The 27,212-nt window shown below is 52.5% G+C and overlaps 1 long non-coding RNA gene across 1 annotated transcript in view; it reads right to left on the bottom strand.

The window, feature by feature from the left end:
- Window positions 1–1,317: 1,317 nt before the first annotated feature.
- LOC308535748 overlaps window positions 1,318–27,212 on the bottom strand; it is a 1,003,266-nt gene continuing 977,371 nt past the window's right edge. The window contains exons 11-12 of the long non-coding RNA XR_013997295.1: window positions 1,950–2,087; window positions 1,318–1,342 (exon numbers count right to left, since the gene is read on the bottom strand). This is a non-coding gene — a long non-coding RNA (uncharacterized lncRNA). The remainder of the gene's footprint in view (window positions 1,343–1,949; window positions 2,088–27,212) is intronic.

The raw sequence follows: 27,212 nt of genomic DNA, 5'->3' as shown, positions 1-27,212 counted from the left end.
GACATAATGCATGGCCTAGCTGGACTGGCTCAGTAGCTGAGCATCGACCAATGAACCATGGTTCGATTGCTGGTCAGGGCACATGCCCGGGGTGTAGGCTCGACCCCTCAGTGTTGGGTGTGCAGGAGGCAGCCGATCACTGATTCTCTCTCATCATTGATGTTTCCGTCTCTCTCCCCCTCTCTCTTCCTAAGTCAATAAAAATATATTTAAAAAAAATAAAAACAGCCTTAGCCGGTTGTGCTCAGTGGATAGAGTGTTGGCCTGCGGACTGAAGGGTCTTGGGTTTGATTCTGGTGGAGGGCACCTTCCCAGGTTGCGGGCTCGATTCCCAGTAGGGGGCGTTCAGGAGGCAGCCGATCCATGATTCTCATCATCGATGTTTCCTTCTCTCTCCCTCTCCCTTCCCCTCTGAAATCAATAAAAATTTAATAAAATAATAAAGTGGAAAATAATTTTAAAAAATAACGAAGTGCATGGACAGCACTTGGCGAGGCTCTATCCCAGGGGTGGGCAAACTTTTTGACTCGAGGGCCACAATGGGTTCTTAATCTGGACCGGAGGGCCGGAACAAAAGCATGGATGGAGTGTTTGTGTGAACTAATATAAATTCAAAGTAAACATCATTACATAAAAGGGTACGGTCTTTTTTTTCAATAGTTTTATTCATTTCAAACGGGCCGGATCCGGTCCGCGGCCGTAGTTTGCCCACGGCTGCTCTAGCCCCTGCTGGAATGTGCTAGGTGTTGTCAGAGTTGTGGTCACGTGTCTCTAAGTGTAGTCTCAACCTGCACTCACAGAGAGTACAGCACCTCCCTGATTGCTCCATGCTCTGCCTCTGTGGACGGCCTCCATCAGGATGGGGCGACTTTCCTGAACCAGTTCTTTGGAAAACACTGGTCACTTACACGGCTTTAAAATTTTATTTTATAGCCTATACACCCCCACCCCACCCCCATATATTATTCTATAAAATATAAAAATTTAGCCCAGCCGGTGTGGCTCAGTGGTTGAGCTTCGACCCATGAACCAGGAGGTCACTGTTTGATTCCCGGTCAGGGCACATGCCTGGATTGGGGGCAATGATTCTCTCTCATCCCGCATGTTTCCATCTCTCTCTCCCTCTCTCTGTCTCTGAAATCAATAAAAAATATATATATTTTTCAAAATGAAAATGTAAATGGTGTTATCTATGTCTAGTCCATGTGCAAAGCTCTGGGGAAACATAGTGTTAAAGAGAAGAAGGCCCCTTGAGATTCCAGTGTCATCTCTCCTTACCTTCGAATGGCTTGATCTATTCCTCTTTCCATTCCAGGCGCCCACCACAAAGCCAGTATTCATGCTGTACACATTCAAAAGGTTACAGGGTTAATGCTGTTTTATATATTCTGGGAGGCAAGTGTAAACTCTGCAAAATGATTCCATAGTTAAGTTTAGAAACACCTCCACCCACTTGAGTCGTCCTTCTTAGACTAAATGAGCCCCAAAGAAAATGTCTCTCACCCAGCCAGTGTGGCTCAGTGGTTGAGCATCCACCTGGGAACCAGGAAGTTAGGGTTCAATTCCCGATCAGGGCACCTGCTTGGGTTGTAGGCTCATTCCCCAGTGTGGGGCGTGCAGGAGGCAGCCCATCAATGATTCTCTCTCATCATTGATGTTTCTATCTTTCTCTCCCTCTCCCTTCCCTCTCTGAAATCAATCAAAATATATTTTGAAAAAATATGTCCCTCATTTTACTTTGTCCCACACTTTTCCCACTTGAGACTGTATTACAGATTGCACCATTGCTAGTTTTAGGAAGGATAAAGCAATGATTCCTATGCAACCTCAGTACTGGTTCTCCCGTGATGTGGGCTTTGGTTGTATATAAGGGTCAGAACCTTCCCGTCATTCAGCAGGTGGTTTTGTGACGTCAAGACAAGCGTGTTCCTGACGTAAGCCAGGCTTACCTGTTGGTCTTGGTCACCTCTTTCATCTGTTTACAACCACGGAACGGCATCGGAGATGGAGCAGCGGACTTCGACTTGGGGAGTTCTTCTCAGAGGTGGGCACATCCAAGCAGAGGCCTGATGAATGAGCGTCATGACCTAAGTCAGGGTTTGGAGAGAGAAGAGAGAGATGTTCAGGCCACGGGAAGAGCAGACTCAAGGACAATGAGGATGGAGTCAATGTAGCTGGGTGGTGGAATGCAGAACGCAAGGACAGACCCGGCTGGACAGGGGGCATTGGACAGTGTCTGTGCAATAAGTCTGTCAGGGAAAGACGGATACTGTGTGAGTTCACTTATACATGAACTCTAGCAGACAAAATAAATGAACAAGCAAAATGGAAATAAGCTCCTGTAATTTTTTAATGTATTTTTATTGATTTCAGAGAGGAAGGGAGAGGGGGAGAGATAGAAACATCAACGATGAAAGAGAATCATCAATCGGCTGCCTCCTACACATCCCCTACTGGGGGTTGAGCCCTGGACTGGAATCAAACCCGGGACCCTTCAGTCTGCAGGCCGATGCTCTATCCACTGAGCCAAACTGGCCAGGGCCAGACTCCTGTATTCTTGATGCATTAGGCTCAGGAGGGACCCACCTGATAGAAGGTGGCTGGGGTACAGGCAAGGGAACTAGCTGAGGAAGGACACTCCCAGCTTTGCACATCTGTCTCGTTGAGACCATGGACAGTCCACTGTCGGGGGCCAGCTCATACTCTGAGGATGCTAATGCGAGACAATGCTTGGGAGAAAAAGGAGAGAGTGCAGGCAAGGAAAAATAAAAAAGAACAAACTAAAAGAGAGAAGAAGGAAGGGAGGAAGGAAGGAAGGAAGGAAGGAAGGAAGGAAGGAAGGAAGGAAGGAAGGGGGGAAGGAGGGAGGTAGAATATGATTTTGATGAGTCAGTGAGGGGCTTGGAATGGTTTTCATGAATGGTCTGGTCTTGGCAACTCTGAAGAGAGGAAAAAGGGCACCTCCAGCTTTTCTAGCAGAGGCTGGGGCTGGGATTTTCCCGGGTTCCTTTCCACTCCAAACCCTGGAAGGAGCCTTAAACCCAAAAGGCTCCATGTCTGCCGCCATGTCCTGCTTTCTCCCCGCCAGGCTGGGGAACGCCATTAATCACGCCCCATGCCCATCTGTGTGTCTGTCATCCACGCTGCTCCCCACGGTCAGGGAGGCGGGCGCCTGGCAGGTTCCACACTTTTCACCGTGCCGGTCCCGGGCGATGACTGGCTGGGAAGTTACTTCTCTTTGTCTACATTTTAATCTTCATGAGATGCAGTGGATTCCGACAGAACGAGGCGGTTGTGTGTGGTGGGGATGGAGCGAGCCCAGGTCCACTTGGCTTTCTTGCCGAAGGGAAGGCATTCCAGGGTGTGACTCTCACTGGGCACGCGCACACGTACCTCAAAGGCGATGCGAGGGACCAGGGTCCGGGATGCTAGAACAAACTGGTTTTCTACCTGGTCACTCGAGTGATGCTTGGTTTGAGGCACAGATTCAGCCAGGGCACGCATTTTACTAGTTTTGTGGTGCATAAAATGGCTTAAAGAGGCCAACTTCCAAGTCCTACCCACCCTCTCACGCCCCAGGGAAATGACACCCATTAACTCTGATTACACAGACATTTCCCAAGATATCGACTATTCTTTTGTTTTTTAAAAAGATTTTTAATTGATTTCAGAGAGGAAAGGAGAGGGAGAGAGAGAGATGGAAACATCAATGATGAGAGAGACTCATGGATTGGCTGCCTCCTGCATGCCCCACACTGGGGATGGACTGACTGGGAATCGAACCGTGACCTCCTGGTTCATAGGTTGATGCTCAACCACTGAGCCACACTGGCCGGGCTCAAATATGATTGTCAACATGAAGTGTTATTCATGGTATATGGACCCCTCCCAGAGGCCCCAATGCAATTTGATGATTAGCTCAATGTATAGATTCCAGAGAACCAGGGCGAGGCCTCCCTCCCGGGCAGAGAGAAGCTCTCAGGGAGTGCCTGGCTCTTTGCCGGCGCCGGAGGCTGCTGCCTTCAGGGTCCCCTGGGGGGCGGGGGGAGAGATAGACACATCAATGATGAGAGAGAATTATCATTGCCTCCTGCACATCCCCACACTGGGGATCAAGCCCGCAACCCAGGCATGTGCCCTGACCAGGAGTTGAACTGTGACCTCCTGGTTGATACATTGACACTCAACCACTGAACCACCCCATCAGGCCATAAACTAAATATTCTTTAAGAACCACAGACATCCTGGAAAAGTTACCCCAAATTAAATGCAAATCTCTTCCACATCAGTAGTGACTGCCTCACTGTTCAATTTTTAAAAATAAACTTATTGGGGTGTCATTGGTTAATAAAATTATATAGGTTTTAAGTGTATGTTCTATTTAATTATTTTTTAAAAATATATTTTATTGCTGTTTTACAGAGAGGAAGGGAGAGGGATAGAGAGTTAGAAACATCGATGAGAGAGACACATCAATCAGCTGCCTCCTTCACACCCCCTACTGAGGATGTGCCCGCAACCAAGGTACATGCCCTTGATCAGAATCGAACCCGAGACCCTTCAGTCGGCAGGCCAACGCTCTATCCACTGAGCCAAACTGGCTAAGGCTCTATTTAATTTTTAAAATTAAATTTTGTTTCAGTTGATAGAAAGGGGTGGTTCATTTTCTTTTCTTTTCTCTCTCTTTCTCTCTTCCACGTTCCCCAAAGCTTAAAACAATGTTACTACTTGTGAAAATGGAGGTTAGACCAGCCGTGGGCAAACTACGGCCCGCGGGCCGGATCCGCCCGTTTGAAATGAATAAAACTAAAAAAAAAAAAAGACCGTGCCCTTTTATGTAATGATGTTTCCTTTGAATTTATATTAGTTCACACAAACACTCCATCCATGCTTTAGTTCCGGCCCTCCGGCCCAGTTTAAGAACCAATTGTGGCCCTCGAGTCAAAAAGTTTGCCCACCCCTGGGTTAGACAATAAAAGGACTTCAGATCCTGGGGTATTACAATGTTGCTTTTTCTTCCTTGAGAATCTGCCTCCTACCTCGCTTTATCATAACACTCAGGAGAGACAAATCACTGAGGTGAATACTAACCGGGGATTGTGAGGATTATGTGTACAAGTGGAAGGAGAGAGAGACACAGCGACAGATCTGAGGTCACACTTAGGTACAGAGGGCTAAAATGTGATGTTACCCACAAAGGACAAAAGCAAGGCTTCCTATGGACCGCGTCTTCCCAGGTGCGACCCTGACAGTGACTCCCTCCTGACACTTAGTCTCAAGCACATACAGTCCGTCTCACCCACAGAGGAGATGAAAATAAGGACACTTCCTTTGAAGAAAAAAAAAAAAAGAATAAAAATAATGCTTATTTGCCCCAGCCAGTTTTGCTCAACCTGCAGACTGAAGGGTCCCGGGTTCGATTCCGGTCAAGGGCACATGCCCGGGTTGCGGGCTCGATCCCCAGTGTGGGGCGTGCAGGAGGCAGGCGATCCATGATTCTCTCTCATCATTGATATTTCTACCTCTCTCTCCCTCTCCCTTCCTCTCTGAAATCAATAAAAATATATTAAAAAATAATAATGCTTATTTAACAAAGTGTAAAAAACCCCACCACCTCTTGGTTGTGATTTGATTTGATTGTTGAGACTGACATGAGCTTCCTAGGGAAGATGAAGCGCCTTTCACAGACTTGAATCCGTGCATCTCTAGAGTACAACCTGGTAAACGCACAAGATGAGCTGCGGGCGAGATGCAATTGCATATGGCGCCACTGGGAACCGGAGGGCTCCTGCCGGCCTAGGCTGCCTGGCCCTGGACCAGTGTGTCCACCGCTAGCATCTCCATGTCTGCCCTCCGCCCGCTGCCAGCACTCACATGGGCAGGCGGGAGGGCGCACAGACATCCCAGGAGTGGAGGGAGCTTATTCTCCATCAACAGTGCGCTCTCTGGCCACTCGGAGAGTGTGCCAAGCAGGTTGCCAATTCCGCGGTAGACACCTGTCCATTTGGAACAGGAATGAAAGCAGCCACTCGTTTCCTAGAAATCATCAAACACCCTGTCAGCGTGCAACGGCTCTCTGCCCACTGCAATCTGGGCACGACATGAATGGGTCACGGTGACGGCCAAGTCCCAGTCCACGAGCCAGTCCGCGCCTGAGATGGAGAGAAGTCTGTGACTCCTTTGGTTGGAGGAGGGCTCTTTTTTTATGGTTAATCCTCACCCGAGGATATTTTTCCATTGGTTTTTAGGGAGGGTGGGAGAGAGAGGGAGAGACCGAGAGAGACACTGATGTGAGAGAGACACATCGATTGGTTGCCTCCTGCCCGGGCCCTGATCGGGGCCCGGGCTAGGGAGGAACCTGCAACCCAGGTACATGCCCTTGGCCAGAATCTAACCCGGGACCCTTTGGTCCTCAGGCCGATGCTCTATCCACTGGGCCAAACTGGCCAGGGCGAGGATGGTTATCTTTTGATGATGATGACATTAAATGGCGATCACTCTAATTTTTGCTATGCAATGGGTCCTTAGAACAGGGCTGACCAGGACTTGCTAATAAGAGTCCACGTTCGGCCTAACCAGTTTGGCTCAGTGGAGAGAGCGTTGGCCTGCGGACTGAAGGGTCCCAGGTTCAATTCCAGTCAAGGGCATGTACCTTGGTTGCGGGCACATCCCCAGTGGGGGGTGTGCAGGAGGCAGCTTATTGATGTGTCTCTCTCATCGATGTTTCTGACTCTCTATTCCTCTCCCTTCCTCTCTGTAAAAAAATCAATAAAAAAAAATATATATATTTTTTAAAAAGAGTCCAAGCTCGGCCCATATTTTCAGGTGCTTCCCCAATGACATTGTCATTGTTCAAACAATAATGAAAATGGTTTTCTTTCTTTTAAAAAAATATTTTTACTGATTTCAGAGAGGAAGGGAGAGAGAGAGAGAGAGAGAGAGAAACACCAATGATGAGAGAGAATCATGGATCGGCTTCCACCTGCACGCCCCACACTGGGGATCCAGGTTGCAACCCTGGGCATGTGCCCTGACCGGGAATCAAACCTTGACCTCCTGGTTCATAGGTCAATGCTCAACCACTGAGCCACACCAGCCGGGCTGAACATGATTTATAACCACATTGCTGTTGGAGTCTAAAAATTATGCATAATTTCAAATAGAAGTATATTCTCCAGTGTGTGTGTGTGTGTATGTGTGTGCACCTGTGTGTGAACACCTGTGTGTGTGCACCTATGTGCACCTGTGTGTGTGTGCACATCTGTGTGTGCACCTCTGTGTGTGTGCGCACCTGTGTGTGTGCGCCTCTGTGTGCGCGCACCTGTGTGTGCGCCTCTGTGTGTGTGCACCTGTGTGTGCACCTCTGTGTGTGTGCACCTGTGTGTGCACCTCTGTGTGTGTGTGCACCTGTGTGTGCACCTCTGTGTGTGTGTGCACCTGTGTGTGCACCTCTGTGTGTGTGTGCACCTGTGTGTGCGCGCACCTGTGTGTGCACCTCTGTGTGTGTGCACCTGTGTGTGCACCTCTGTGTGTGTGTGCACCTGTGTGTGCACCTCTGTGTGTGTGTGCACCTGTGTGTGTGCACCTCTGTGTGTGTGCACCTGTGTGTGTGTGCACCTGTGTGTGTGTGCACCTGTGTGTGCACCTCTGTGTGTGTGTGCACCTGTGTGAACCTGTGTATGTGTGTGCACCTCTGTGTGTGTGTGCACCTGTGTGTGCACCTTTGTGTGTGTGCACCTGTGTGTGCGCGCACCTGTGTGTGCACCTGTGTGTGCACCTCTGTGTGTGTGTGCACCTGTGTGTGCACCTCTGTGTGTGTGTGCACCTGTGTGCGCACCTGTGTGTGTGTACACCTGTGTGTGTGCACCTGTGTGCGCCTGTGTGCGTGCGCACCTGTGCGTGCACCTCTGTGTGTGTGTGCACCTGTGCGTGCACCTCTGTGTGTGTGCACCTGTGTGTGCACCTGTGTGTGTGTGTGCACCTGTGTGCGCACCTGTGTGTGTGCGCACCTGTGCGTGCACCTCTGTGTGTGTGTGCACCTGTGCGTGCACCTCTGTGTGTGTGTGCCTCTGTGTGCACCTGTGTGTGTGCACCTGTGTGAACCTGTGTATGTGTGTGCACCTCTGTGTGTGTGTGCACCTCTGTGTGTATATGTGTGTGTGCACCTCTGTGTGTGTGTGGGGGGGGGGCTCTTTAGCTCTTCACCTTGACCTCTCTGGCCTGGCCCATCCAAGTATACCGACCATGAGTCTGAGGTGGAAACTGTGAGGTCAGAGCTGCCTGTGCCTCTCAGAGGCCACGTCGCCGCGGGAGAGAACTCCTAGGAGCCGGCCCTGCCCCGCGGAGGCTGCAGATGCTCGTGGGCTTGGCGCTGTTATGAGCCGGGCGGCTGGACGCGGTGACGACACCGGTCTGCCGGCCATGTCCTCGGGGCTGTCACGTTCAATTTGCACATGACCTCCTGGCCAGAAAGCGGGGACGAGGTGGCAGGACGTGGGACTGAAAGCCCCTCGGATTGCTCTGACAGCTCCGGTCGCCCGGAAGTAACGCGAAGCGCAATTTATATGGATACACTCTGACCTCCTGCGCGGAGGGCGAGGACCTCATGATGGGCCGGGCCCGGCAGGACGGCGCAGGCCTCCGTGCAGCTGGAGTCTGTCTCCACTCGGCTCCTCAGCCCCTCAATTACAGCCAAGAGAGAAATGAAACACGCACGGTGCCCGGGGAGGGACTGCCACGACTGCTTTCCATTCTAGTGACTGGCTTCTGGCTCGGCGTCTTGGCAAAGGCGGCTGCCGCACGCCTTATTTCACCGGAGACAGATAATCCGCCTGCTCTGGGCGGACAAAGGCCCTGGGCCTGGGGGTGCGTGGTGATGCCCGTCAGAGAGAAAGGCAGACGTCAGCCACTCGGTGACGCGGTGGATCTGCACGAGGTGGGGGTGGGGGGGGGTTAAGAAGGGCTGACATGCTAATCCTATTCCAGTCGGGCCAGGAATAGGCGTGTGCAGGAAGCACCCTTCACGTCATTGTCGTGGTCCATGCACATCAGGAAGCTTGCTGGCTTCTGCATGCGCCCAAGAGCTTCGCTTTGAGCAGAGCCTGGGAGAATGGAGCAGTCGCTCCAAAACCCTCACACTGGGCCTGGGTATTTCTGAACAGTGTTGTGTTTTCTTAAAAATATATATTTGGATTGATTTCAGAGAGGAAGGGAGAGGGAGAGAGAGATGGAAACATCAGTGATGAGAGAGAATCACTGATCAGCCGCCTCCTGCGCACCCCCTATTGTAGGGCGCGGCTGTAGGGTCAAGCCTGGGACTGACGGGTTGGCAAAGCCACAAACAAATCCCAGCTTAGAAGGCACAGTCCTTGTAGCATAATTAGGCTTGACCTTATGAAGCTCCCTAGATCCTTCCTGGGTAGCTAATGGGCTGTGGGAGGTGCAGCAAGTGCTGCCAAAACAAGTGAAACTCACAAGAACAGTGTAACTATGGTGACCACTACTTTGTTTACCTCTGACTATAAAATAAAGGCTCAGCTTGCCTCTGGATCTCTCTCTGTGGCCTCAGCCAGGCACAGAAGATCCACCTAGACCCAGCTTATTCTCTTTGTCATTTCTTCATCCTTTCGCCGCCCTCACTCAGGCTTTCGAACCCTTGGCTGAGCTGGCTCGGCACACCTGGGGATCGAGCCCACAACCGGGGCATGTGCCCTTGGCCGGAATCGAACCTCGAACTCTTCAGTCTCAGGCCAATGCTCTATCCACTGAGCCAAACCGGCTAGGGCCTGAACAGTGTTTTGAATGAACACCATCTCTAGGCTCTACAGCCTCACAGTTTGCACAAAAGTAGGACGTGGGGGGTGGGGGAAGGATTAGGGCTTTGTTCAGAGATTAAAAGGGACCATAACCACCACCTCCGTCAAGGCAGCAGCACCTGCAGGCAGATGGCCAAATACCACTTTAAGATGCTCACATCAAGGACCACGCAGACACCCCCGCCCCCCACTCCCCACCTGCCCCCGTCAGCCTGGAGAAACAAAGCAAAACGGGAAATGGGAACTTGCAATAAACAAGGCCATCGACTATTCCGGAAAGAACTGCTCAAGTCCAAGTACCTTTTCCTATGTTCTTGCTGAAATTTTGTTCTCTTTCGGGGATAAAAAGCCTCCTAGACATATCCAGTGCCTTTCTCCCCACTGTTTCTCGCCAGGGCCTTCCGATGATGCGGGAAACTGAAATGCATTTTTCCCCCCTTAACTGAACAGAATGGACGTTTATGCGGAGGAATATCCAATAACCCCCGCTCTCAAATCAAATCTTCCCACTTCCCCTCTCTTATTGCGTGTATGACACACACTCTCCCTCCCCAGGGGTCACCTGAAGGGCTGGCCAATTCGTGCAGGTTCCCTGTGGGGGATGCAATGCGGTTTGGGCTGAGGAAGGAAGTAGATTTTAAAGGTTTTATGGGGCCACTAGCTCCCCAGCGTGGAAAGGAATGAGCAGCACCTGTCTGGATGGGAAGAGGGGTGGGCACGGACGCCTGGAGCCTGTCACAGGCCCGAGTCAGAGCCATCTCTCCCGGGGACACGGTGAAGACGGTGGGGGGCAGGTGGGGGGGGGGAGTGGCAGGCAGGCTGCTTCTGTCACAGCTGCGTGACAATAAGCTCAGGACCCCTCCTGTCTGGGGACCTGGTGGGGTAGCCGCCCCCCCCCCCCCCCCCCGCCCACCACCACCCCTGCCACCACCCTGTTGTTGCTGCTTTTCCGAGAGGAGGGGGAGATAGTGAGAGAGAGATACAAACATCAGTGATGGGAGAGAGTCATTGTTCGGCTGCCTCCTGCACGCCCCACACGGGATCAAACCCGCAACCCACCCTGATTGGGAATTGAACCCTGACCTCCTGGTTCATAGGTCAACGCTCAACCACTGAGCCACACCGGCCGGGCTCTACAACCACTTTAAACAAACACACGAAGGCCCAGGAAGGCAGCTATGGGGGTCTGGGTTTGGTTCCTCTTTCTCAGTCCTGTGCCCCCCCTTACCTGCCTCCCTGATCCCCCTCCCCAAGCGGGTGACATCATAGCCACCAATCCCCGCCCCCCCCGCCCCCCCCCCCCGCCCCCAGCGGTCAAAGATAACGAAAGAATACCAGGGACCCGGGGTGTTCTAAGCTGACTTCTTTGGGGGCCCAGCTCTTTCGAAGTCCATAACTGGGGGGAGAAAGAACCCAGGCAGGGCACCCCCTAGGACAGGAGGAGGCGAAGCCAGAGGTGTGTTTGGGGGGCGCTCCCCTGAGCTAGGAGGAACCCCCACCACCTGACCACGGGGCCTGCGGGACACCCCAACTCCAGGCCTCTTGGGGGGTCCTGAACCCCTGCGCTCCCCCACCTCCAGTGAGAACAGCTGTCAGTCCCTGCCAACGCCTAAGCTTCACACACACACACACACACACACACACACACACACACACACACGGCAGAAAGTCTCAAATACATGTCCCCGTGTTGATGGTTCTTAGGCAAGAATCATAGGGTGAGTCTGAGAATGAAGGACATGGTTTGCACCAGGTAAACAACTGGGGGGCGGCGGGGGGGGGGTTGGGGGGGACCCAAGATGTGGCCCAAGTGGCCTGGGCGACATTCTTCTCATTCCCCTCCCTTTGTTCCTCTGGGTCAAGCCACCCCCCCCCCCACCCCCCGCCCCAGTTAAGAAAGACGTGCAGCCCTGACCGTTTCGGCTCAGTGGATAGAGCGTCGGCCTGTGGACTGAAGGGTCCCAGGTTTGATTCCGGTCAAGGGCATGTACCTTGGTTGCGGGCACATCCCCAGTAGGGGGTGTGCAGGAGGCAGCTGATCGATGTTTCTAACTCGCTATCCCTCTCCCTTCCTCTCTGTAAAAAAATCAATAAAATATATTTTTTAAAAAAGAAAGACGTGCAAACAGGCTGTGCGCAGCTCCCAGGCCCAGAACGTTCTCCACCTTCTCCCTGAGGTCCCCACGGGGCCCAGCCCATTGTTTTGGGGCCGGGGGTCCCTGTTGGGACCTCAGGACTCAGGGCCCCAGCCGGCCCTCAGGAGTTCAGTGCAAGGCAGACAAAGGAAGGGGGGGGAGGGGGGGGGAAGAGGCCGCGTCCTTGCAGGGCGCTGCTCCCTGGACTTGAACCCCCGCCAGCCCGGCGAGGGCACCTGCTTTCAGGCTGTGACAAGAGACACGGAGCCTCAGTGAGGAGACGGGGCGAGGGGAACAGAAAAGGCTGGAGATGCTTGGCCGACAGCGAGGAAGGAAGATGCCAGGGGAGATAGGGCTGCAGGCGGCTCGGTGGCTGGTGTCGCCCGCCGGCGGGAGGGGAGCGGGCCCCCAGCTGCACGCTGCCCGCACGCTCACCCTCGGAGGGTGCAGCCGCTCCTGCAACCCACCCACCGGGCCGTCAAACCCATCCCCCGCCCTTCCCCCCAGTGGCCGCTGTGTTTGCGGCTCTCTGCAGGAAACCGGCACCCCCTCCTCCCCCTGCTTCTTTCTGGAACTTCGGGGCGACAGGGAGGGTCACCCTGGAATCTCCCCGCCCGCCCCCCTCCCCAGGCGCCCAGGAGACTGGCTTAGAGTTGTTTGGGTTTTTTCCAGCGCCGCCACCCTCTCACTCAGCGCAAACAGGCGGAAATGAAATCAAGCCAGAGCTTTCTGTTTTGGGGGCCAGGTCTTGGGGGGTCCCGCTCTGTAAGGCCCCCAGTCGCAGCAGCTGCTGGGGTCCCTGGGACCTGCTGGTTTTGCAGGGCGGTGGCGGTGGGGGGAGTGTGTGTGAGGGGGTGGGGGTGTCCCCCTCCCCGCACCCTGGCTGCTTTTCAAATGCTTTTCATCACCCTCGCCTGGAACACAGCTCCGTGTCTCTGAGTGCTCAGACCTGCAGAGCCGTGTCCTGCCCTGAACCCCGCGTGGGGTGGGAGGCCCCACACAGAACCCCAAACAAGCCTGACTGGAAGGAAAGCGGGCAAGATTTGGGGTGGTCGGAGGGTGCCCCTGAGCTGGGGGGGGGGGGGAGGAGTGGGGTGTGTTTACCCAGATTGCATTCCAGCCCCCAACCCGGGGAGGAGGCGGTTAGCAGTTTCAAGAGCAAGTTTTTTTTTTTCCTACAACGTTGCTTTCTTTGAAGGGACAAGAGACTTTCTACCAGCGGCACTTAGCACAGTAGGGCACGATGCTTCAAACTCACACACACACACACACACACACACACACACACACCCCAAACCCCTATAGATCCTTCCTTTTTCTTCCTCCCTCTCTCTTGGTTAAAAAAAATAATAATAAAAAATAATAATAAAGCAAATGTGAGCTTCCCTGTTTACCTCTGATTTGGGGGCAGGACAGGCGGTAGATAAATGGCAAATAGGTCGCTTAATAGATAATAGTGTTTCCCATTCTCTGGGGGGGGGGGCGCTCGAGTGCCCGCATAATGGTTGAATCAGATAAACTAACGACCCCCAAACGTTTCAGAGAGTTGGCTAAGCAGCCCCTTGTACCCTCCTTCCCGGGTGCATCGGACACGAAAAACCCCAACTTGGTTTCCCCAAGCCCCACCCAATGGTTCCCTCTGTCTCTCCCAGAACTATTTATGCCCCTCATGCCGCACGTGTGCCTGGCTTTTGTGAGCCTAAGTACCTCCCCGCTAACCTGCCCCTGGCCCCCATGCTTGGGCCAGACTTTTATTTCAAATGGGTGGCCCACATTGGAGAAGTTTCCTAGGGAAACATCTGAGCCTGGGGGCCAAGTCCCGCGTGTCTGCGGGGTGATGGGCAGCTGAGCCAAAGCTCGTGTTCAATGCAAAGAACTGCAGCACAAAGTGAAGGGAAAAGGTGCGGGGAAATAGAGAATTTTTACAGCAATGAACTCACAGAACAAATGGAACGGGAGATACTATTTCTTTTTCTGCCCTGGTGTGCCTTTGTGGTCATTATACCTTGAAGGTAAAACTACACTTCCCCACAAAGATCAATTTCTTTGTGTTATTTATTTTTTTTTTGCTTTAAGCTCTTTAGAACACACACACACACACACACATCACAAAATAGTTATTTTTCCAAATGGCAATGAATCGGCTCGAAGGTTTGCGGGACTTATTATTAAATAAGAGACACGGAGAAAAATGTTTTAGCCTTTGATGGAAAACCTCCCTCGAATGTTCTGCTTTTGAAAAGACTGGGCGACAAGAATGGTGAACGAATTCACGGCCCTGGCTTGGTCTGTGCGTCCTGAAATCCTTAAGGACCTGCTGGGGCAAAATCATACGGAGCAGAGTCTGACCGCGTAAGACTCAACCTGGATTTCTCTGTTCCGTCCCTCTCCCTTTCTGGAGTCTGGTTAGATGATCAACTGGTCCTCCAGAATCCAACTCTAATGCTGTTAAAACTCCTGTCCCCTTTCTGGACACAGCAAATTGTTGAGAGCAAAGAAAATCAAACGTCCCCAACTTCCCCCCCCCCCCATCCTTCCGAAAAGAAGTAAGAGGTACATTGAAGTAGAAGATATATGAAGCTGTGGGCAGCAATGCCACCGGGGAGGGGAGTGGGGGTAGGGTGGGGAGAGAAACAGCTGTAAAAATAAGAAAGATCATCTGCAAGGAAGTTAAAACAGGAGCGGTCACCCGTAAGAGAGATTGCAACAAAATCGCCGCTTAGAAATGAACAGTAATGAAGGTGCTGGTGAGGAGACAAGGGGAAACTTTGAAAAGAGGGGGGGTGGACGAAAATAAGCAAATTCCCCAGGAATTTTTTTAATATTCCTCTCTTTATAAACCTTCCAGGCCGCTTGGAGGAAAGCCGGAAGGCAAGGCGAGGACGATGAGACCAGGAATCCCGCAGGCACGAGGTCTGGCCCCTTTGTAAGAAGAGGGGGGACGTGCCCTTCACATTCCCGCCCCCCCTTCTGAGCTTTGGAATAATAAACTCAAGTGGCCGCCCGTCAGCCCCTGTCCATCTTCCTTAGCAAACTTGACACAGTGGAAGAAATATGACACGTGAATTATTAAAGAGCAGCTAGTTGACTTCTCACCCTGGCTGCTTTGCAGACCCCATTACCTGCGGATCTAGCAATAGGCTGAGAATTACAGGGCGTGCGGGCCAGGGAGGAGGCAGGAGAACAGGGGCAAGCAGAGTGAGGCTTTGGGGGGGGGGGATCAGGTGTTTTACCCAGCCCATTTGGCACCCCCCCAAGGGGATGAGGAAAATGTTTGAGAAAACAAACCCCCTCCTCTAAGAAGGAAGTCAATTTCTCAGCCCCAGGCAGCAAGGACTGAATTTCAAGCAGAAACAGAATTCACAGCCTCCTGGCAGCATCTCCCTGTTCATCCCTCGGACTCCCACTCCCTGCAGCCTGAGTCGTGGAGGATTTGAATCTGGATCTTTAACCTGATTTCGAGGAATTCTCAGGTTCATAAACAGGCCCCCCCCCCTCTTCCTTCTTGAGACATTTCCCCAGAGAGAGGCAAGATTTCTCGAAGAGGCGCGCTTCCAGACAGCCCCCAGACCCTTTCCCAGTCGGCTCTCCCAGAGCTTCAGGCAGCACCCAGAGACCGGAGCCTGGGCCACTGAAAACACGATGAAAATCAGCTCTAACCATTCAGGCAGACAAACAAAAGCTGCTCTGTGCTAATTAAGCAGCCGCGATCCTGGGGGGTCGAGGAACGGGCCAGCTGCGTGAGGTTAGAAACAGGAAGGAATTTTTGAACACCTAGGGGTGTAGGGGTGTCTTCTTGTAAAAGGGACAAGAGGAGAGAGGGAATGATAATGGCCGAGATGATGATGATGATGATGATGATGATGATGATGATGAAGATGCTGCTGTTCTTGGGGCATGGATCTGCCTGCCTATCCTCTGGCCAGCGTGCAGATCATTGAATCGATTCCAAAGGGGGAGTGGAGCTGTCGTCAGGAATGACTCCATCGGACAGAGAAGCCAGGAGGCGAGCGATGGAGACTATTGTCCAAACGTGACCCGCCATTAACACCACCTCGCAGCATCTGCATCCTGTCACCGTGTCCCATCCCACAGCCACCGGGGCCGCCTGGCATGTCCCAGGAGCCGCCCTGCTGCGCTCAGCCCCGCAGACACTCTGACCCACACCTCTCCGCCCCCCCCATCTTCTCTCGAATTATTACCCCTCCCGGGCCCCTTGTCGCACAGGTGCTAGCGATTTGCTCCTTATCTCGCTTCTGTTTACGAGGGCCTTTCTTAAAGACAGAGGGAGAAATGGTATTAATATTAATTAACACAATAAAATGAAGCCGTTTTGGGGGAATCCATCCACCAAATGAGTCATCTCATCGCCTAATTGGAGAGAGAGAGAGAGAGAGAGAGAGAGAGAGAGAGAGAGAGAGAGAGAGAGAAGAGGGGGAGGGGGAGACACCGATGACCTACTGGGTGACAGGCACAGGTTGGAAGGGTGACATTTTATTGTAAGTCTCCCCGTGAAAGGAAGAAAAGGAAGGGACCAGTCAATGTAATGCAGGGACCAAGAGTGCAAGAGTGTTGCTAAGAGACAGGGATGCGGGGAAAGTTCTGTGTGAAGCACTCCCTGACCTTATGCAAATCGAGGCGGCCAAGTCTTTGTGGCCACGGCTGCGCGTCCACCCCCTGTGTCACCAATACCTGGCAGCGAGCCTTTTATTCAAATGTCCTCTAAACACACACAACCGAGGACCTGACAAAAGCGGGACACATTTAGGGGCTGGAGAGAAAACACACACACACACACACACACACACACACACACACACACACAATCGGGGGAAGAAGAAGCAAAGTCCTAAGTTTTAAAACCCAGAAAAAAAGAAAAAAAAAAAACCCCAACAAACCCAACACCAGATCTTTGGGTGGAAATGTCGCCCGTCTTTCCCTCCCCACACTGTCATCTCCCTCAAGCTGGGAAGTCACCGAAAGACGCAGAAACGGCCTTTTCGTGGCAGAAATAGATGCTGATTAAGATACGCCCGCCAAGTCCTGCCATGAATTCCCACCCCGGCAGCGTGGGTGGCAGGGGGTGTGGGAGCTGGCGCAGGCTGCAGAGGTTACATCAGCGGCTCCTGTCCCCACAGACACAGCCGGGCGCCCCGCCTTCTATCTTAACCACCAGCTCTAGGGCCCAGGTTAAGTGCAAAAGGCCAGAGAGGCTTGGGGGGTTCCCTGGATCCCCCCCAGACCCCAGAAGTGGCTGTTCTTACAGTTATAGAAAGTGGGAGGCCTGGCCGTCCTGGTGGGGGCACCTGGGAGGGGGCTGCGGAGGGGTCTTGGGCAGAACGGGGAGGGGGGTGCCCCTTTCCACCCCCTGAGAGCAGGACACTCACGGGACCCCTTTGTGTGGCCAGGTGCGCCTCCAGCCCCTGTCACACACACACACACACACACACACACACACACACACACCCCTTGCTCTCCCTTTTCTTGGTCCCTGAGAAGCAGGCAAGACAAACCCTACCCACTACCCAGCGTGGCCGGGCCTGGAGTTGGGGTTTGCCACCCTCTGGGACACTGTACCCTGTCATTTCCAACTGTCGGGGCCAAATCCTCCCTCTCTCTCCCCCCTCCCCCCACCTCCTCTTTGCACTCCAAGCTATCCCCAGTCCCCCTGGGACATGAAAAGGAACCTCATCCCTCAGAAAACCACAGGACCTGAGGGCGCCGATCCCCCAAAGGTTGCAAAGCCGGTGATTCTCACAGTCCTGGGAGGAGATCTGGGGTTTGAGGCAGGGGATGGGGGGAGCTGGGAGGAAACTCTTCCTCCCCCTCCCCCCTAACTCCCCCCCCCCCCACACACACACCTGCCGATCCACAAGCCCTAGGAGGCTCCACCTAGGGCTGGCTGCAGCCAGCAGCACCTCTGGAAACTTCTGCGGCCCCCCAGCCCTTCCTGAGGATGCTGGCTGTGGGAAGGGGGGAACCTGTGTTAGTGCGGCCTCAGCACCAAGGCGCACAACTTTGCAAAGTCCATTTACCCCGCGGGCTGCGTACCACTCCCTCCCGGCCCGCTTTTGGATTCAGTGTTGACCAAATACCCTGCGGGTTCCCGCCTTCTTGGTAGCAGTGGCGCCTGGATACATTTCAGGACTGGGGAGGGGCGCGTCCCAGGCGCTGAGCGGCGGGGAACTCTCTAATGGGGGGACTTATCACGCGCGCGCGCGCGCCACCCTTAAACTTTCATCTCAGCGGCGCGGAGGGTGAACCTCGCCGCGGGAAAGGCGATCGCCGCTGTAAATATTAATGGAATATGAAACGAAGCCACAGCTCCGCCGGCCCGACAGCGAGACCCCGTGAGCGTGCGCGCCCCCGGGCGGGAAGGGGCCTGTCGCTGGTCGCTCGCGTGCGTTCTCACATCAGCGCGGCCGCCCGTAGCCGAGGCGCCGGGTCACGCGTGACAGATGCCCCCGCGTCCCCGCCGACAGGCCGCGCGTGGCCCTGCCACTCCCTCCATCCGCCCAGCAGGCCCGCGGAGGGCGCCGGCGGGTGTCAGTTCCAGGGAACCCGCTCTCCGCGTCTCCAAACAGGTTACAAGGTTTTCGGCGCCGCCTCAGCGCATCGCCCAGGGAGGCTGGATGCAAACTACTGGGCAGGGAGCAGCCAGATCCCCGCCCGCACCCTCCTCTCCATGCCTCCGCGCCCCTGCCCAGCGCCCAGCCTCACAGGCGCCCCTGGGAGCCGAGCAGGGCGCCCGGGAGGGGCCGGGGAGCGCAGTCCAGGCCCGGCGGCCCCCCTCCCAGCGTTGTCTGGTCTCAGTCTGCCCCCACGTGCGTCCAGGTGGCGCCGGCCCGCTGGGGAGAGGGGCAGGCCGGGGGTGGGTGGCAGTTTGCTGAGATCTACGCTCCCTCGGACCCGGGTCCCCGGGTCGCCCGGCGCCGCGTCTGCCCTGGTGTGCATTCCGGGAGGACCGGAGGGGGACGCCATGAAGCAGAGACTTTGGCAAGGGCTGCGCGCCCACCCGCGCCAGATTGGCTCGGCCCCAGCTCCCGCCGCCACCGCCGCGGAGGGTCTGGGAGGCCGTCAACACCCCGAGCCGCCTGGCGAGTTATTTCAACAGCCGGGGAGGCCGGTAGTTTGAGTGGCAGGCGACGCCGGTCCTCCCGCCGGTCCTCCCGCACCCCCGGTGTTCCCGTTGCACCCGGGCACTGGGGGGAGCTTGGCTGTACATGGGGCCTTAATCTGCACTTTTGGGCGCGTTCACCCAGGCCTTCCCCACCCTCGGCCACTCCGGGTGACACAGCAGGTCCACGCGCGACAGAGGCAGGTGAGGGACCGGGGATGAAACCCGGGGCAGGTGAGCGCGTTGGAGACGCCACACGCGCCCGCGCGCAGCACGTTAAAGCCAAACTCGACTTAAGTCCACCCCGGTCATGTCCGCCTCATTGCAAATGGGGCGACTGGGGTACACATCACGGCGAGGAGTTTTTTGTGGGTTTTTTTTAAGCCCCAAAGCACACAGGCGCTCACCCCCTCTCCGCGGACTGGGGACAACTGTCTGTCCCTATCACTGAGCCCCAGGCTTGGCGGGGCTGCGATGAACAACGGAAACTACAAGGATGGACTTTTGCAGCAGCGGGTTCCCTGGGGGGGGGGGCAGTTTCTAAAGTATCAGGTTAAAGGGCCAGGTGAGGGGGGCATCGCCCCCCCAACCTGCGGCCAGGTCCCCACCCGCACGGCTGGGGATTGGGCATCGCCAGTGCCATTCACTCTCCATTCATTCTTCTCCTCTCCTCCCCACCCCTCACTTCTGCCCCCCAGCCCCACCCCCCGTGCCCTTTTAAAACAGTTACACTTTCCAAGACAACATCAAAAAAAATAAAAATAAAAATGGAAAAGCCCCATAAAGGTTTGGTGAGTGTTAAATAACTTTCTCAGCGTGCACGGCGGGGAAGGTGGTATTTTCTCAAGAGCTGATTGTGGCCGGGCCGGTGTGTCTGCAGCCCCGTGTTTATCTCACCTGCTGGGGGGCGGTGCGCTCCCGCGGAGGGGGGCCCTCGCATTACATAGCACCCCCGGGCACCTTGATTGACTGTTCCCACCCCAGAGCCTTCGGGGCGCAATTGAGCACAGCGGGTTGAGCATCGCCGACTGGGTTTCAAGAAACAGAAAAGAAAAAAACAACAAAAAAACCCGGTGAGCAATTTCAGTGAACAACTTAGCACCAAGCAACCTTCCTCCGCCGGTCACCCCGGAATAGCTGAAGGGCCTCCGGAGATGGTCCGGAGTTTGGATCATTGCAGGGCGTGCGCGGCCCCCATTCCCCCTCGGCCCCCCAAGTGTGGCCAGAGGATTCAATTTTCATCTGGTTGGGCCAGCATTGCCTGAACTGGGCTGGGCTGGGGGGCAGCCTCGCCAGGATGGGGTGATGGTGGCAAAAGCCGTCCACTGGCGCGGGCTTCCCCCCCCCCTCTTTTGCGATTTCTTTCCATAACAGGTTGTGGGGTGTGGACACGGCAGAAAGCCAGACAAAACCCGCACGTTTTCGCATCTCCGGAGGTTGCCCGAGAATTCGTTGATAAAGTCCTTTGGCAGCCGGCTGGGGTTTCGCTCTCACCCCCATGGGGGAGGAGAGATTATTATTTTTTTCTTACAAGCGACAGGCTGTCCAGGTTGGGGAACACACTTCGGACTATGTGATCTTTTTCCAAGTGAATTATCCCAGTCATCTGGGCACATCCTAGAGCAGTGATGGCGAACCTTTTGAGCTCGGCGTGTCAGCATTTTGAAAAACCCTAACTTAACTCTGGTGCCCTGTCACAGATAGAAATTTTTTCATCTTTGCAACCAGAGTAAAACAAAGATTTATATTTTTGATATTTATTTGATATATTTAAATGCCATTTAACAGAGAAAAATCAACCAAAAAAATGAGTTCGCGTGTCACCTCTGACACGTGTGTCATAGGTTCGCCATCACTGGCCTAGAGTTTCTAAAACCCGTGATATAAAAAGAGCCGGCTAAAGGACCAATGAATAAACAAAGCATAGACTTCCCAGGGTGACTTCTATAAGGAAGAAACAGTATTTTTAGCCAGTACCCACAGGTATGTACACTAGCTAATGAGTGCCTGATAAGTCCTTTTTTTTTTGCTGTAATGACAATGGGACATTTTCCTGTGCATCTTGTGGGTTAGAATTATTCGGACTAGCAATGGTTGTGTATGTGTGTGCAAAAGGGAAATTTCAAAGGGGCGCTATTTCCCGGTCACAGAAATGCTGTTTATGGCGCCGGTTAATTTTGTCCTTCAGAAACTCCTTCGGGCCCTTGGACGTGTCCCTTTGTCCACAGAGTTCCGTTTGGGGTCTGATGGGAAGGTGGCTAATTGGATATGGGTATGATGCTGCCTGGAGGGTGGGGATTCGACAAAGATACCAAATGCATAATTGTTCCCCAAATAAGTCAACACATTTAAAGTAGACCCCTCCCCCCTGCTTCAGCTATTAGGTTAATGTTGGGGGGGGGGGATTCTTATAGTCTCAGCAATGGCTATAATGGCAACATTGACAATGAAACATTTCTTCTCCATCGATTCATCCATCTCATTCTTTTATCTTGATTGTGTACTGTATAATGGTGGTCATGAAATTGACCAAGTGTGGTCTACACCTCCCATTCTAGTTGATAGTTTCTTTTTATCAAATGCCTCTTAGCTGGTGTGCTCAGTGGGTAGAGCGTCGGCCTGTGGACTGAAGGGTCCCGGGCTGGATTCCGGTCGAGGGCCTATGCCAGGGTTGCGGGCTCGATCCCTAGCAGGGGTCGTGCAGGAGGCAGCCCATCAATGACTCTCGTCTCTCACCACTGATGTTTCTATCTCCCTCTCCCTCCCTCTCTGAAATCAATAATAATAATATATTAAAAAACAAAGTCCCTTATATTTGGGGCAGGTTACGAAAACCCCAATGGTATCCCTTCTTTGCTGATAATATCATTTTTCAGCAACTTAATTTTTAGCCCTTGATGTTGCTATTTACCCTTAGATGGTGTTCAGTGACTAAAACCAAAATATTTGCAAAGCCCCAGGAGATCCCTCCGAGAGCACAGCCCTTATCAGAAGGGAACACAGACACACTCTCCAGACAGAGAGAGAGAAAGGGCCGGCTGACAAAGGAAGTGTTTACCTCGGACTCAGTGGTGGGCAGGGACTGCGATGGCTGCCAAGCAAGGTGAAGTGAAGGTCAACTTGTTTGTGGCCAGAGTTACACATTTTAATCACGGAGCTAAGGGGGTCTGAGCTGCCATGTGAATCGATTTGCAGCCGTTTTCCAGAATGTTCTGGAAATCATTGATGGGCATAGAAAATACATTTTCAAAAGGCGTTCACCACCAGTTTTTTTTTTTTTAAAGAAATTCAATTTACATTACCCTTAATCACAAAATAATTTTACAGGTTGTTTCTTGGGAAGAAAAGTAAATTAGGTGGGGCCCTATTTCTTTTCAAGGGGGGCACTTTTACCGCACTTAAAAATGCTCACACGCAGACATAACTACAAATGCACGTCTGTGACATGTGACCACTTCCTGGCTGTGTGGCCTTGGGCAACTTACTTGAGCTCTCTGGGCCTCATGTGAAATGATAATAGTACCTTAACACACACCGGAAGCTCTATGCGATTATCATAGCCCACAGCCTGCGTCTGTGTTATTATTGACAACGATTTTTTAGTTATGGTAACCCAGAAAGCTGTGACCAGACTCTGAAATTTAAACTCTAAATTTGAAATGGTTCTCTTAGGACCATGGTCGGCAAACTGCGGCTTGCGAGCCACATGGGAGAGAGAGGGGAAGGCAGAGAGACACACCGATGTGAGAGAGACACATCCATCGGCTGCCTCCTGCACGAGCCCTGACCAGGGCTGGGGAGGAGCCTGCCACCAGGTACGTGCCCTTGACCAGAATGGAACCCGGGACCCTTCAGTCTGCAGGCCGACGCTCTATCCACTGGGCCACACCGGCCAGGGGCCGAACACCACTTTTTGACCTTAACTCCTTACAACCGGGAGCTGAACAACCAGGAGCCCCCACATTTGTCAGAATTATTTCCGGAGGTGGCGGCCCCGCCACCCGCCTGGTCGCCTGCCCCTGCACGCCTCGCCCACCTACCTCTGTCGGGGCTTCTGTTTCCATGGCGACCAGGTGCCCAGTGACAGCGTGGCCCTGGAGGAGGAGGCCACCTCTTCATGGAGGCGGCGGCGGAGAACCCCGAGGCCCGAGCGTCTCTTTAAGTTGCAAACCCCGCGGTGGCCGCAGTCTCTCCAGGACGAGCTGCCGCCCCCCCAGGGGAGAGGGGGGGGCCCTCGGGACCCCATGGGGCCTCCTGGCCTTGGCGAGGACCCTGACAGGGCCCTGGTGGAGCGGCAGACCCTGGTGCCGCCCGCGCGGACCCGGGGCCCTGTGACTTCCGGCAGAACCACTTCCGGCAGAACCACTTCCGGGTGAGGGGGGAGCCTCATCAGGAGGGTGGGCAGCACCTGGCTCGCCCCAGGCGGCCCCCAGGCGGGGCGGGGCGAGTGGTTCTCAACCTTCTGGCCCTTTAAATACAGTTCCTCATGTTGTGACCCAACCATAAATTATTGTCGTTGCTACTTCATCACTGTAACGTTGCTACTGTGATGAATCGTCATGGAAATACCTGATATGCAGGATGGTCCTGGGCGACCCTGGGAAAGGGTCGTTCAACCGCCAAAGGGGTCGCGACCCACAGGTTGAGAACCGCTGGCCTCGCCGGGTGGCTCAGTGGATAGAGCGTCGGCCTCCAGACTGAAGGGTCCCGGGTTCAATCCCGGTCAAGGGCACATGCCAGGGTTGCGGGCTTGATCCCCAGTAGGGGGCGTGCAGGAGGCAGCGGATCAATGATTCTTTCATCATAGATGTTTCTCTCTCCCTCTCCCTTCCTCTCTGAAATCAATAAAAACATAAATTTTGTTTTAAAGGCTTATCTTCAAGCACGACCAGGAGCCTGTGGAGCCCAGAGGCCTTTGCGGGGCCCCTCTGCACCCCCTGGTGTCGGGCTTTTGCCTGAGCCTCTCCCCGAAACCCCTGGGCATCCTTTTAACCACCCTGGAGCCCACTCCCATGCATTATACCACTTGGAAACAATCAAGCTTTTTGCAGGAAAAAAAAAATTTAAAAAACATACACAAAACTTCCCGGCTGGTGTGGCTCAGTGGTTGAGCATCGACCTATGAACCAGGAGGTCACATGCCCGGGTTGTGGGCTCGATCCCCAGTAGGGGGCGTGCAGGAGGCAGCCGATGCATGATCCTCTCTCCTCATGGATGTTTCTGTCTCTCTCTCCCTCTTCTTTCCTCTCTGAAATCAATAAAAAAAATTTCAGAGTCGAAACCGGTTTGGCTCAGTGGATAGAGCGTCGGCCTGCGGACTGAAGGGTCCCAGGTTCGATTCCGGTCAAGGGCATGTACCTGGGATGCGGGCACATCCCCAGTGGGAGATGTGCAGGAGGCAGCTGGTCGATGTTTCTCTCTCATCGATGTTTCTAACTCTCTATCTCTCTCCCTTTCTCTCTGTAAAAAATCAATAAAATATATTAAAAAAAAAAATTTCAGAAATAAAACCTAAAACAAAACCATGGCTGTCTTGGAGATCTGAAAATAGTGACACTTGTCTACACAGGTCTTTTCTTTGCCTCTTTCCTTTCAAGCACAGCCCTTAAGCAAGCAGACACTTTACTTCGACGGCTTTTTCTTTATGGCCATTTCAGAGCACGGCTATCAAAAATAAGATAATGTCCAAGGCCTGGGACCCCCCGCAACCCCTCCCCCCCCAGCTCTCTAGCGGAGTTTAAAGCGTCTAAAGGCAGCTCTGGCCCCGTGTGCGGCCCACAGCGCTGTTTGCTCTGCCACAGTTTGATGGAGAGGTAATGTGTTTGCAAGATAAGCCGAAAGGGTCCAGCCCAAACCAGCCAGGCCCTGCGTGATAAACCCTGACACGCGCAGCCATTTCTCACACACATGAAAGGCAGGCCTGGGACGCCAAGGAAAGCAGGGCTGTCCTCGCGCGCCCAGCAATGTTTATCGAAACCAAGAAGGCAAACAAGACTGGCATCTCTTCGCCCATTCAATCGATTGGTGCAATTAATCAAGTCTCCTTCGTGCGGTTCTTCCTGGATGGGAAGGGTAAGGGGCCGGCGAGACAGGGTGTGGTGTGGGTGTCTTGCCCGGATGCAACCTGGGGTCCCGTGTGAAGTTCAGCTTCGAGGAGGCTGAGCTGCTGGGACGGGAGGTGGGAACTCAGTTGGAAATGGTGCTCACACACCCACGGGGACATTCTTGGTTCAGTGATCTGTAGCCTGTGAACTGACTGATAAGCCCGGATGAAACTATGCCGCCTGACATGCCTTTATAATTAGAGGTCAGGGCTACAGGTCAATTAAGACAATTTTTTAAAAAAAATATTTTTATTGATTTTTTACAGAGAGGAAGGGAGAGGGATAGAGAGTTAGGAACATCGATGAGAGAGAAACATCGATCAGCTGCCTCCTGCACACCCCCTACTGGGGATGTGCCTACAACCAAGGTACATGCCCTTGGCCGGAATCGAACCCGGGACCCTTCAGTCCGCAGGCCGACGCTCTATCTACTGAGCCAAACCGGTTCGGGCAATTAAGACAATTTTTGACATAAAGATGTTTTAAAGTAAAGTAGCTTTGCAAACTAGAGTGATTAAAAAGTGCTGGAAGTGAATTACTGATTCTTTTACTTTTTGACATTTAAAGGGATACTTGTATTGATTTCAGAGAGGAAGGGAGAGGGAGAAAGAGATTGAAACATCAATGATGAGAGAGAATCAGGGATCGGCTGCCTCCTGCATGCTCCACACGGGGGATGGAGCCCACAACCCGGGCTTGTGCTCTTGACCGGAATCGAACCCAGGACCCTTCAGTCTGCAGGCCAATGCTCTATCCACTGAGCCAAAGTGGCCAGGGCATGAACTATTGATTCTTTATAAGAATTACCCATTTCTAGAAAAAGTAATGGAAAAAATACCAGAATTTCACAAAATAGAGCCCTCTTTCAAAATAAGGACTTTAATTTATATATATTTATTTATATTTATATATTTAAATTAATTTAATTTATATAATTTATTAAATTAATTTATATATTATATATAAATATACCTATATATTTAATTTAATATACATATATTCAATTTATATATATATGTTGGGAGTGATTGTTTATACTGTGACCACTTTAAGTTAATTTAGAAGGAAATGTCAACTCTAAATTAATGTCCTGGAAAATTTATCTATTTCTTTTTCTGAGAAAAAATACTTTTCTGGTTTCTCATTCTTCTCAATTAACAGTATTTGAGAAAGTGAGGAATAGGCTCCAGTCGATCGGCTCATCTATAGCACATTAAAAATACAACCACGCGGGCCGTAGCTCGTGTGGCTCAGTGGATAGAGTGTCGGCCTGCAAACCAAAGGGTCCCGGGTTCGATTCTGGTCAAGGGCACGTACCTCGGTTGCAGGCTCCTGCCTGACCTGGGTCCTGGTCAGGGCGAGTGCAGGAGGCAAACAATTGATGTGTTTCTCTCACATCAATATTTCTCTCTGTCTTTCCCTCTCTCTGAAAAATCAATGAAAAAAAATACACCTGAAAGTAATACCACACACACACACACACACACACACACACACACATATATGTATAACCACTTGGATATCTAGGAATGTGTTTCTTCTCTATATTAATCACTTCAAATATTTTTATGCCTTAGTGTTAATAATCTATGAGTATAGAGTTTTAGATGAATTTAATGTCAACTAGGGATTAATGTGAATTAATTAAATTGACTGTATTACTTTAATGAGAAAAAAAGGATTTCGTTTTAATTCTGGTGATCTTAATAAAGCCCTCTACTTATCTGTATTTTCTCAACATTAGGAATTATTTTTATTAGAAGGTGGATTAATTTAATAACGGCAGAGTGGGAAAGAAATCAAGCGACTGCAAGCTGACTTTGTTATTGTTATTGAGGCTGCGTAATCAAATCAAGTAATTCTCAATTAAAAAGGAATCAATTTGCGTAATCTATTTAAAAATAGAAACATAACCTGGAGTTCACATTTAATTTTCTTTTGAAACAGCCATTCCACAGAATTTAAAACAATGTCTGTGATGACAGGTAACTGTGTCACATGTTCGACGCCACTCTCTAAATAGCAAAAAGTCACATCTTAC

This window comes from Myotis nattereri, assembly GCF_964212035.1.
Source record: "Myotis nattereri genome assembly, chromosome: 21".
In the NCBI taxonomy this organism is placed as follows: Eukaryota; Metazoa; Chordata; class Mammalia; order Chiroptera; family Vespertilionidae; genus Myotis; species Myotis nattereri.
This window is presented reverse-complemented; position numbering and strand designations above follow the sequence as displayed.